Source organism: Eptatretus burgeri, chromosome 8, assembly GCF_056783735.1.
Source record: "Eptatretus burgeri isolate ZD-2024b chromosome 8, Ebu_testis_v1, whole genome shotgun sequence".
Taxonomy (NCBI): domain Eukaryota; kingdom Metazoa; phylum Chordata; class Myxini; order Myxiniformes; family Myxinidae; genus Eptatretus; species Eptatretus burgeri.
This window is the reverse complement of record NC_140968.1, coordinates 34,848,954-34,861,196: the sequence shown is the minus strand read 5'-3', so window position 1 is coordinate 34,861,196 and position 12,243 is coordinate 34,848,954. Positions and strand designations below refer to the sequence as shown.

Genomic DNA, 12,243 nt, shown 5'->3' with positions numbered 1-12,243 from the left:
ATATATATATATATATATACATATACATATATATATATATACATATACATATACATATATATATATATATATATATATACATATACATATATATATATATATATATATATATATATATATATATATATATATATATATATGTATATGTATATATATGTATATATATACATATACATATACACATATACATATATATATACATACATATAAATATATATATATATATATACATATATATATATATATATACATATACATATACATATATATATATATATATACATATATATACATATACATATATATACATATACATATATATATACATATACATATATACATATACATATATATATATATACATACATATACATATATATATATATATATATATATATACATACATATACATATATATATATATATATATATATATGTATATGTATGTATATATATATATATATATATACATACATATACATATATATATATATATTTATTTATTTATTCCTTTTCCCTTGATATTCATCAAATAATGAGGAACATGTATTGTATAACGTGCATTTCTTATTGATAAGAACAACAAATATTGATGATTGTACATGTATGCAATAAGACAGTCGATCAGACACTCACATCCTACTTTATTAGAGTTAGTACAATTACAGGCAACAACATTTAGTTAATAGCGCTGCCATTGAAGGTGGACTGAGGTTATGTTTTCACCACTGTCTGTCTGTCTGTCTATCTGAGATCAGGATATCTCAAAAATTTGCGGACAGATTCGGAAGAAATTTGGTGGAGAGTTTGGCTGTATGACAAGGACAAAATATTTCGATGTTGGTGATTATCTGGATCCAGATCCGGATACGAGAATTTTTGAATCGATTCTTCACCTTTGAAAGAGAGGGCCAAAAATGATATACAGCACAATATCTCAAAAATTTGTGGACGGATTCCGACGAAACTTCTTGGACATGTTTGGTGTGTGACAAGAACGAATCAATTGATGTTGGTGAAAATCCGAATCCAGATCAAGATATGAGAATTTTTTTTTTAGTTCTTAAAGTGATTCTTCACCATTGAGAGATGGGGCCAACAACGATATATCACATGATATTTCAAAAAGTTGTGGATGACATGACAAAACTTGGTGGATGAGTTGAGCAGGTGACAAGAACAAGCCAATTCGATTTTGGTTCAGGTCCACATTCAGATCCGTGCGATCAACGGGTTCAGCCTGGCGGAGGTATGGGCTCTATCGAGTGCCCTTCCAGTTTTAGTGCTGGTTTGAAGCCAGAAAGATACACTGTTAATCTCACTTCTGAAATGTGATTGATAAATCAAAGCAGAACAATTCATGCAGAAAAGGTATCAAATATGGCTTTTGGAGAGGTGTAGTACAGTTTTAGATGTCTGAACATAGTACTGTAGAGTTCCAGGTAGCTGATGGGATGGCATGTCATCCGTCTGTCAGTCCATCCGTCTATAAACACTTGCAACTTCTTCACAGAAACCACACACGGTTTTGTGGAAACTTGACCACAACCTTCATCACCCGTGATGTACCAAAGTTCACGACATTGATAAAAAATTACGGTCTGGGGTAGCCTGCGGGGGATTTGAGTCCCCTAAAATAGGCATTTGCTCTCTTCCCTGAAACTACCCACACAATTTCACTGATACTTTACTAGAACCTTCATCACCCATGATGTACCAAGGTTTGCTCACGGCATAAGAAAAATTGGGGTCAAAGGGTGTCTGTGGGAGGTTTTCCCCCCAAAACAGGTATTTGCTTTCTTCTCAGAAACCACACATACAATTTCGATGAAACCACGACAACCTTCATCACCAGTGATGTACCAAAGTTTTTTCTTGACATTAAAAACAATCGGGCTCTAAGGGGGTTTATAGGGGTTGCCCTCCAAAATAGGTATTTCCTTTCTTCTCAGAAACTACACACACAATTGTGATGTAACTTGACCACAACCTTCATCAACCATAATGTACAAAAATAACTTGACCACAACCTTCATCACCAGTGATGTACCAAAGTTTGTTCATAGCATTAAAAAAAAAAAAATCAGGCGTTCCCCCCACAAAATACATATTTACTTTCTTCTTCGTTACATATTTTTTGGGTCATCCATGCCTCCCAGTGGTTCCCTGGTTATCTCAGCCAGCCGGTGAGCACCCATGGGTATTGCCCCTATTTTAAAGTTTGGCATGACAAAGTGTGCCTGTGAATGTTCACTACTTTACAAACTACATGTACATTACTTTGCTGTAAATGTGCACATGCAGCACACGAGAAATACATTTTACCTTATTGGAGGTTTTAGAGGCAATCAACATCAATACAAAGTCTTTCTTCAGCCCTGTACTGAAACCAAACATATTTTTAATCTTCCTTCTGTTGTGTGGTCGATGTATCAGAACAGAAAGCAGTTTTGAACACATTACTGTAGTACACACAGAGTGAGGCATGTGTAGTCTGGCACAATGAAAACAGAATGAATGTTTTCTGCATGTGTATTTTACAAAGTATTTATCCACTGTTTGAAGTGTAGATCTGTGATCTGTGTAAATGTATCAGATTCCAGTGAAGAATGGATAAGGAAAGAGTAGGCTATATCATGTGGCAGATGGGACAGGAGCACGGACCAGTGCAAATTCCATGTCGTATGAAATGTGACTTCAGGACGTCAACTCTCCCCCCCACTCCAGCCCCACCCTCTCTCCTGCTCCCACAGTCTCCCCTCCTCTCTTTGCCCCTTCCTCCACCTCTCTCTCCCCTCCTCCCCCTTTCTTGCACAGTACAGTACTATATATGTATATGTATATATATATATATATATATATATATATATATATATATATATATATATTGTTGCGGTTATGCAAGGCTGGCACTCCACCCAGTCAAAGGCAAGCAGCATATAGCAGTCCCAAAAGAGTTATTTCATTAGTACTCGTTTTAGATAGGCCTATTCACTTCTTCCCGATTCATTTCACGTGGCAGGGCAAAGAAAGGAATGAGATCATTTCTGGAACTGAGTCCTCACGTGGGCAGGGCCAAAATCAGAGGAAGCGTCTGGGCACTAAAAGAGTTGCTCGGAAAACTCCTACCGTCCATCCTGATCCACCTTCAGGCTTCTCCCTCGCTAAATAACAATAAATTACCCTGTCCGGAAGGAAAAAGAGACATGTGAGACACACTTTTGGCTTGGTCAGCTTGGATGGAAGGTGGAGCTGAACAGGCGGACAGAACTCGGATAACAGAGCAGGCGGAGCGGAGCACTGGGTGGCTGAGTGAACCAAGTGCCAGACTGATCACAGTTTTCAGGCCATTATCAGTTACACTTACAGACTTCCTTACACTTCATCATTAGGCTAGCTTCTCACAGGTTCTTCTCCTTTGTTTTCCGTCCGGTCTGCTGTGGAAACAAAAGAGCAATCGGCGAGGGCAAGTCCCGACAAACGTTCCTTTCAGAGAGACCCCACAGACACACACCTCTTTCCATTTCTCTTCTCTGCACCTCATCTGCATTTCACTGCACCTCATTGCATCCCTCATTTTGCACCTCCTCTTACCACGCACTGACACCCTCAGTTTTCCCCCTCGTACTCCTCCTAAGCGACTGGAAAGCTTTGGTCCATCAGCCTTGCCATGTACAATGGAGTTTGCAAATACCTCATCTGTTCTCATCTTTCTTTGCTCTCTAATTTTCCTTGGGGTGTTTCTGATGGCAGCTGTCTTAGTACAAGTTAAGATCGTAGAAGTTCTTTATATCGGTATAGTTCTGCACTGTGTCCTTTATTGTTCTTTGTAAATACTTGCATATCCTTTTGCTTCATTTATTGTAATAAATTGTTTGTGTTGTAAATGTACCGAGCTCATAGCATCTTTTCCCTATTGGACAAGCAAAGTCCGCATGCAGTGTAGCCGGGAAGTTCTGCGCCCATGTAATTTGCTCTTATTAGCCAGTGTGTACTCGCAGCTCCGCTCCTGTTCCGGTGAGTTAACTAGAATACACTTCCAGGGCACAAGACCCAACTTGGTGCGGCCGTCCACACGTAAGGTATCACATGAAGTAGTGTAATAGTACCAATCAGTGCTCTTGGTTGCTTAGCAACCTGTCGGCGCATGTAGTTATCAGTGCCGGTGGCCTCATGACCGGGTGTTCGGGAGGAACTCGAGGCCTTCCCATCTTGGCGACACTCGAACCCCAGATCCGCAACAAGATATATACTGTATATGTATAAATGATGTAAAATTTCTTCTCTTCATGTATACGTTTATCATAGTTTACATATCTCACACTGAATGCTCTATAAACATGTGCCTAATCCATTTTCACAATTAATGAACAAAACAAAAGCTGAAAAATGCACATCACACAGGGTAATGGCCTTTTTCAGTTGGAAATGTATCCTATTTGCATTTTAATAACATAATGTATTACAATATATCAGTTTTGGTCGTTTATTCTCCACATCAGTGTCGATCTCGTTTTCGGTGTGGAATATACTTTTGCATTTGATGAATTCATTTCAGTGTTTATTAACCACATATTTTTACTGTCAGTTGTGACATTATAATGTTTTATATTATCTCACCCGGCCTATGTTCCCATCTGAACCCATGGTCATTCAATGGAAGAATCCCAGGTTAAAATCCATATAACCATATGGTTTTCCAAATTGTCGAATAATGTCCTTGCAATTCATGTAAAAGTACAATACAGTCTATTAATGCAGTACAACTACTCCATGAACCTTATATAAAAACGGTGCATCACGCATCATAGGGTGACATCCAAGAGCTGTCCACCGGGTGGGTCTAAGGCCTCAACCCTTGGACATGCACTCTTATTATCGGCTCGATCCTGGACTGTGTGGGTTAACTCTTGCCTTCACACTTTGTTTTCAGCCCTAAACCATTCTCAAACTTAAGACTTTTTTTTTCTCACGACAGTGCCTACAGTCTGTTTCCTAGAGCATCTCCATAACAAGGGTGTTGTTCTGGTTTTAAATATGTTAATTGGACACAGTATCGTTTTTGCTCCACTTTCACCTGTTAATTAACACTCAGATGGTTTATGAGGCGATTTTGAATGAGCAGAGTGAAAAGCCCACATTACAGGGTTCAGTCAATGTCACCTGATTTTCTTATCCTTTTCAACCGCTTATTCTTTGCGAATGTTGTTACGAAGTTATCTCAGATAGGTTCAAGTCCCTGTTTATTCATGATAAGCACTCCTTTAAAGATTGTTAGTGAATGAGGATTTCATAAATTGAAAATGAAAACAACCCCAGAGAGTTCATAGCACACCTTACCCGTGCAGTCTTGAGAAAAAGGACAAGGGAAAGGTCTTTTTTAACTCTTGTTTTTGTGTTTCCAAGCACAATCTCTATTTTCTACTCGCAACCATTTTGTCTGAATCTCGATATTCTCCAACACCGAAACCACGAACGGCAAATTTGATTGGTCGAGATGACGTAAAATGCCGCAATATTTTGTCCAAGTACTGCTAAACTGATGGGTTTTGAAAGTGCCAAAAAAGGAAATTTGTGTTCTCCAATGTTCAGGTATATAATTCAATTGAAATAAAATAAAGGTGTTAAAGACAGAAGAAAAATAAGCTTTTTTCAGAAGTTTACCACCATTGATGCAGCCTCTCTTACACCACCTTATTTAACATGTTACATCAGTTCTTCATGCCTGTTGTTTGTGAGCTTTATGACGTCCCTATAAACAAGTTTCCTGTTTAAAATTATTTTCAATTTTGCTTCACTGCCAGACAAAGTAAACAATATATATATATATATATATATATATATATATATATATATATATATATATATATATATATATATATATATATATATATGTCACTCCTCTCTGCACATGTTCGATCAGGATGAGATTCCGTAAAATTTGCCAAATTCAGAGGTTTGTTTTCTGATTCATGTTCTGATTCATATTCTAAATATAAAACTCAATTGAAATTAAGTCGTTCCTCAATCATAGACCGACGTCTGAAAAACAGACAGAGTGAACCAATTGCTAACCCCGCTTTGCGCTTCACTTGCACAGTAAAAACAGAAAATTGATCACTGAATCAATCTGGGAGTATTCATGGTGAACTTTTCAAGAGGCCGTACGCTCGCGCTTCCCTTCTGATGGACAATAAAGAACCACTGACGTTGTGTCTCATTTGGTACAAAAGTAATTTACGTTTTATTTCTGAACGTAACAGCTCGTGGACACGAAGCTTACTTGGCTCAATGCAGATATGTCAATATTATAACAATCTTCAGTGAAAAAAAAACGATACGACGGTTGCACCTTTATGACAAGCTGCTGTACGTGCAGGTGTTGGGTGTTACACACACACACACACACGCACACACACACACACACACACACACACACACACACACACACACACACACACACACACACACACACACACACACACACACACACACACACACTAACGCACCTTGGGATAGAAGTACATTATTTAGCTCCGAAATTGCTTTTTCTTCTTCCCCGGTCCAGCACTTCGAAACAGCAGTCTGAAGGCAAAAGTTCAAATCTCTGATCCAACATTAATTTGTCGATTTATGCCCCCGACGTCCGTTCGCTGTATGTAATCTCCGTGCGAGAAACCCATCCACGGGACATGCAAACGGAATTTCACTCTCTCGTTCACACACTAATGCAACATCTCCTTCACCTTTTATACATAAAGAAACCAAAGGTGTCGTTGAAGCGGCATCGTTACTGGCAGCACGAGTTGCAACCACCTTATAGCTGAGATTTACTTATGGCAGAAGATTTGGAATTTTGGTTGGGGAAGGTGGGGAGTTGGATCATTTATATGAATCTATAATAATAAATACCAGTGTGTGAGTCAGTCAGTCAGTCAGCATGCATGTCCCCTCCATAACTCTAAAACTATTAAATCTAGTGGCCTGAAATTTTGCATGCATATGAAGGGAACTCCAAGGGAGTGCATGAATGAAAATTGGCTGTTTGGGTAAAGTTAAACATAGACCGATTATTTTGCTCTTTCGTGATGCATGTCAATGAGTGAGCATGAATTTCACTTGATAAAATGAAGAAAAATACAAAAAATTTGACTCTGCAAATCCACAGTTGAGTGTTCTTCCAGTTTTCGTGAAAAATGAAGTAAGCCGTCCATTTTTGTTGCTGGTCCACCGTTGAAAAAGATTGGGAAATGGTAGGACATCACTCTTAAATTTGCGAATCAACATCACTGTTACTGGATTGATCGGCTAATCCAGTTAAATCGACCAATGAGGAGCGTCGTTACTCAGAGCGTTAGGCCGTGCAAGAACAGCAATGGCGGCCTCCGCGGACATTGTCGGTCCGAGAAAACATAATGCACCTTTTCAGTGCGCTTTCAAAGTGATTGCCATTTTCCAGAAAAAAGCTGGAAGAAATTTGTACCTTGTGCTGCGAGATGGAAACTAATAGATGATTCCCCGGAGGCTGACATCATCAGGAAAGCAGAGATCAGTCTCGGTATGCAAATCGGCCACGTTGACGTAACCGGTTGTGGTGCTTCTGAATCTCAAGATGAGCCTGATCTTCTGTCTGACTCACTCTCGCAGGTAACTTTAGTTGATAGGCCTAAACTTAATACACTGCAAATTGATAAATGAATTAAAAAAAACCAGCAATTTGAAAGGAAAAACGGAAGGCCTCTTTTCTTTTGGTTGCGGATTGACTCGGGTATGAGTTGATTCAAAGCGCAGTATTTGGGATGGGTACATTGTCTTCATCACCCTCCTGAAAGTCCTCTTCGCTGAAAACATTAATATTTACTTACATGTGCAACATACTTGTATTTAAATAAAACAATGTTAATCCCTTTTCAATTCATAGGTTTATGAATACTATTCGGAATGCTGCAAACGTTTCTGTGATGTCTCCCAGATTTGTCATGCAGATAGTCGGAGTGAAAAGAAACGGAAACATGGAGACCAAGGTACATATTCCAACTTTCATCAACGTGTGCTACTGTGAAATATGGAGTATATGTATGTCGATAATGTTAAAGAAATAAAATTACAACCAGGGCCTTCTTCGATAAAACTTCCCCGAGTCATATGGGATAAATCTGAATGTGATTAAAATGATGCAATGAAACCAAAAGTTGGGAATATCTATCAATACCAATAAATTTCATGTCGGGCAATGGTTCCCAAAAACATTATCCTGTAGGATGAATATGTTTAGGCACAGTTACAGGCCTCAAATTTGTGGGGGACTAAAATCGTTTGTGGGGGTTTTGTGTTGTTTGTTTGTTTTTGTAGTTTTGATGGTGATTGTTGTTTTGGGGGTTGATTTTTTTTTTTTACGGTACATATATACTTAATTTTACTTATTTATTTCAGATGTTTTGGGGTTTTTTTCATCAGTACTTATTTATTAATTTATTTTTTGGAGGGGACAGGTTCGATCTACAAATATCTCTTTTATTGAAGGGTATAAATTCCATACCCGACGACTCAATAAAATTAAAAAGTAGTGAGGGGCTCGACAAGCTTTTTGCGAGGCCATAGCCCCCTTCCCCTTTGATGTGTCCCTGTATATTAATGATGATGATGATGGTGTGAGTCGTTGCTTTCAACAAATCTCTCTCCTTCGTTGGTGTGCTCACTCAGCATTGTGCGTTGTGCAATGGCTGTGCAGTCCAATGCAAGACCCACAGTGTCTCCTGCAAACATCACAGGTATAGGTTGTTCCCTGCTGAGGTGGGCATTGGCAGGTTTTCCTTTCCTGCCTCCACTGTCTCTTGATAGCAAGTCTCCAACATTCAAAGTGGTCCAGGCCTTCGCGGCAAATGTTACGCCAAGCTGACTTGTTTGTGGCCTGATGTTCCCAGGTGGTGACTGGAATGGCACATGACATGAGTGTAGACTTAAGGACATTCTTGTAACGCTTCCTTTGTCTACCATGTGACTGTTCACCAAACTTGACTGTTTACTACCACGTGACTGTAGAAAAGCCCTTTCGGGATTATATGATCTTCCATATGTGTGAGGTGTCATGACCAGCGAAGCTGAGCCGGTATCAGGAAATACTCAATTCCTTGGATGCGACCGGTCTAGGATTGAGGTGTTAGGTATTCTGTCTTGCCAGGTGATACCAATAATCTTACGAAGGCATCGCATATGAAAGTAAAATGGCATTTCATATGGCGATGATAGGGTGTCCAAGATTCACATCCGTGCAGAAATATATGAATAAATTCATGTTGGCCCCACCATGAAATGGCAAGATCTTATGCTGTTAATGTTTCATATTCACCATATCAATACTATGAAAAAAAATTGGTTGTTTTCATTTTTCTTTCTTACTCAACTGTCTCTTCCCCTCTATCTCCCCCACAATGTGGGTACTGTGCCTTCTATTAGGATAGAACTAATTTAACTAAATTCACAAAGTGCGCGCACGCACGCACGCACACACACACACACACACACACACACACACACACACACACACGCACACACACACACACACACACACACACACACACACACACACACACACACACACACACACACACACACACACACACACACACACACACACACACACACACACACACCAACCACACAAGACTTGGTGGCATAACGGTTTGAGCATTTGCTCTGAGCTGAGAAGTTGGCAGTTCAAAACCTGGTGGAGTAACACCAATGACTTTATTTTTATTCTTTATGGTATGTGCTGCTTCCTTGCTTGATGTTTAGCATTTAAAACGATATCTGAGCATGGACAAACAATGCTGGAAAGGCAATGGCAAACCACCTAGGAAAACCCTTGCCAAGAAACTGTTTCAGCACATTTTTTTTTTTAAACATTCCCTCCATAGCTCGAAGTAAGACGTGGGATAAAGGGTAATATGATGTATCAGTGAGAAGAGTGAAGATGTAATGCAATGCAAAGCGAGGATTTGGTGAAATGTCCAAAATGTTTCTTTTTGCTGCTGATTTGCTCCAAATAAATTGGTGGGAAGGGGATGGGGAAGGGGGTGGGGAGGAGGAGGGAGAGAAATTGAATCGAGGATGGCAATGTTATATCTTCTCCACCATGAACACATTTCAGAATATTAGTTATAACTATACCGTATTCTTATTATATTTACCAAAATACATGGAATGATGGAGCCTTTCGGAAAGAATATATTGGATCGGGTATCCTCGTGTGCGGTGAAAAATTTGGGACGATTTACCCCAGTCGATTCAGAGATGTGAATGGCGCTTGCTTCTGTTGGTTTATTCCAAGGCGATTATAATAGTCCTACATCGCACGAGTAGCTTCTTGCAGTGTCAGCAACAGGCGCTAATAGTACAACATATCCGCGGCCTCCATTTTTCTCCAACTCCCTCCCCACTCCTTCCCCAATACTACATCAATTTAACTACATCCATCTCTCCATGCAATCTTGCCCCTTTTATTAATCACATGAGTTGCTCATCAACCTCGATAATCCAACGTGGTCAAAAAAGGCAAAAATTATTCATACACTGACCACACACAAACCACTTCATGAACAACAGTGGGACGTTCATCACGCTTGCTCTGTAACTGCCTTTGCCCATATGCTCAGCTTACCCTTGAGGCTTCTTGGAGCTATTAGCACATTGGAGAGAACATGTGGACAAAAGACATCAAAAGAAAAACACCAGAGTGACTAATAAAGTTGCACACTGATAAGGTGGGGTTAGTAGGAATAGAAAAGCTAATTGATATGTATGAGACAAAATGAGATGGCTTATGGGACTGGAGGGAAAAGCAAGGAAGGACACACTCAGGGAGGAATGTTCACAGGCAAAAGAATAAGTGGACAAAGTAATAGAGGTGAGTGCAAAGCTATGACTTATAAAGAGTAACCAGGAATGGTTTAATGGATGAATGTGGGCCAACAGTTGAGCTGAGGAGGGGGCAAAGAGCAGAGATTGCAGTGGAGGTAAGACCAGTAGAAAGGCAATAAAAGTTCACAAGGCCACCAAACTATCCACCAGAAGAGAGGAGAGAACCCTGTGCTTTGACCTCCTGCTTCAGATAAGGTCTAAGAACAAAGTTTACCTCCCCCAAAGGAGGAAGGAAAGGGTTGCGCGAGACGTGATCGAGCAACACCAGGCCCATGAAGGAGAATCGTACTCGATGGCTCTGCAGGAGAATGCTTTGGAAACCGAAAGATGCTGAGAACGTGCAAAATCGACTAGGTTCAACAGAGAGTTCCAAGACATTATCTGAACATGAAGATCATTTTTGGAGATCGTGCATGGTGTCAAGACCTTTTACTAATATCTCTGAAAAGTCAGCGAGTATACTCAGATGCACCTCTTTTCACCACATATTGCATGTTCGCCTTTGGTTTTTTAAGTTTCCATTGAAAAAGATTGCTGGCTTTGGTATGGGGTAACGGGGGCACTATTCCCTCCGGGGCTTCAATGAGACGGTGCACCACTGCCTTTCCTCTCCTCCGCTCTCTCTCTCTTTTCCTGTTTGTTCATTTCCTTGAGGTGTGTGACTGTAGCCCCCCCCCCACCCTTCCTCACAGAGGCGTTTCTATTCCTCCCCGTCACACCTCGGCCTCAAATCGAAGCCCTCATTTCTTTCAAAATGCATTGAGACTAAAACGTGTGTTCTTCATGCACAGTCTTGGGATGCTTGTGTAAACTTCATCTTCCGCTGGACTCTTCCTTCTGCCTCAAGCTCTGCCTTCAACTTCTCATTCATGTTGCTTTACACTTTTACTTTTGTTTCATTCACAACAGAGTAAGCAGTGTTCCGAGCATAGCTCAATGGGACAAACCTTAGTGCTTTTACCATATAAAGCTACTGTTGTGAATGAAGAAACACAAGAAGCCATTTTCTCAACTGACCATTAATCTCTCTCAATGGTCTCCATCCAGCACAGAGATACCTCATGTATTATAAGAGGCCACGATTGAAAGCTTTGGTAACAGATCATGATGGTAACACTACAGCTAAAATGAATGCTGAATCTCCAAGCCACCATTGTTTATTTTCTAACAATGACACCTGTAATCATCTGCTCATGCGAGCTTTGAATACCATGCTCCGCACATCGCGCTCTTCTTACTATACTCCTCACACCACGCTCCTTGCACCACATCCTGCACTGCGCAGCTTGCACCACGCTACTTGCAACACGTGCTTTACACCAT

At 40.0% G+C, this 12,243-nt stretch overlaps 1 protein-coding gene across 5 annotated transcripts in view; it reads right to left on the bottom strand.

The window, feature by feature from the left end:
* The window catches only part of LOC147021507 (semaphorin-6D-like), a 334,361-nt gene that overhangs the window by 167,630 nt on the left and 154,488 nt on the right, over positions 1-12,243 (bottom strand). The gene's annotated exons all lie outside the window — the stretch shown is intronic.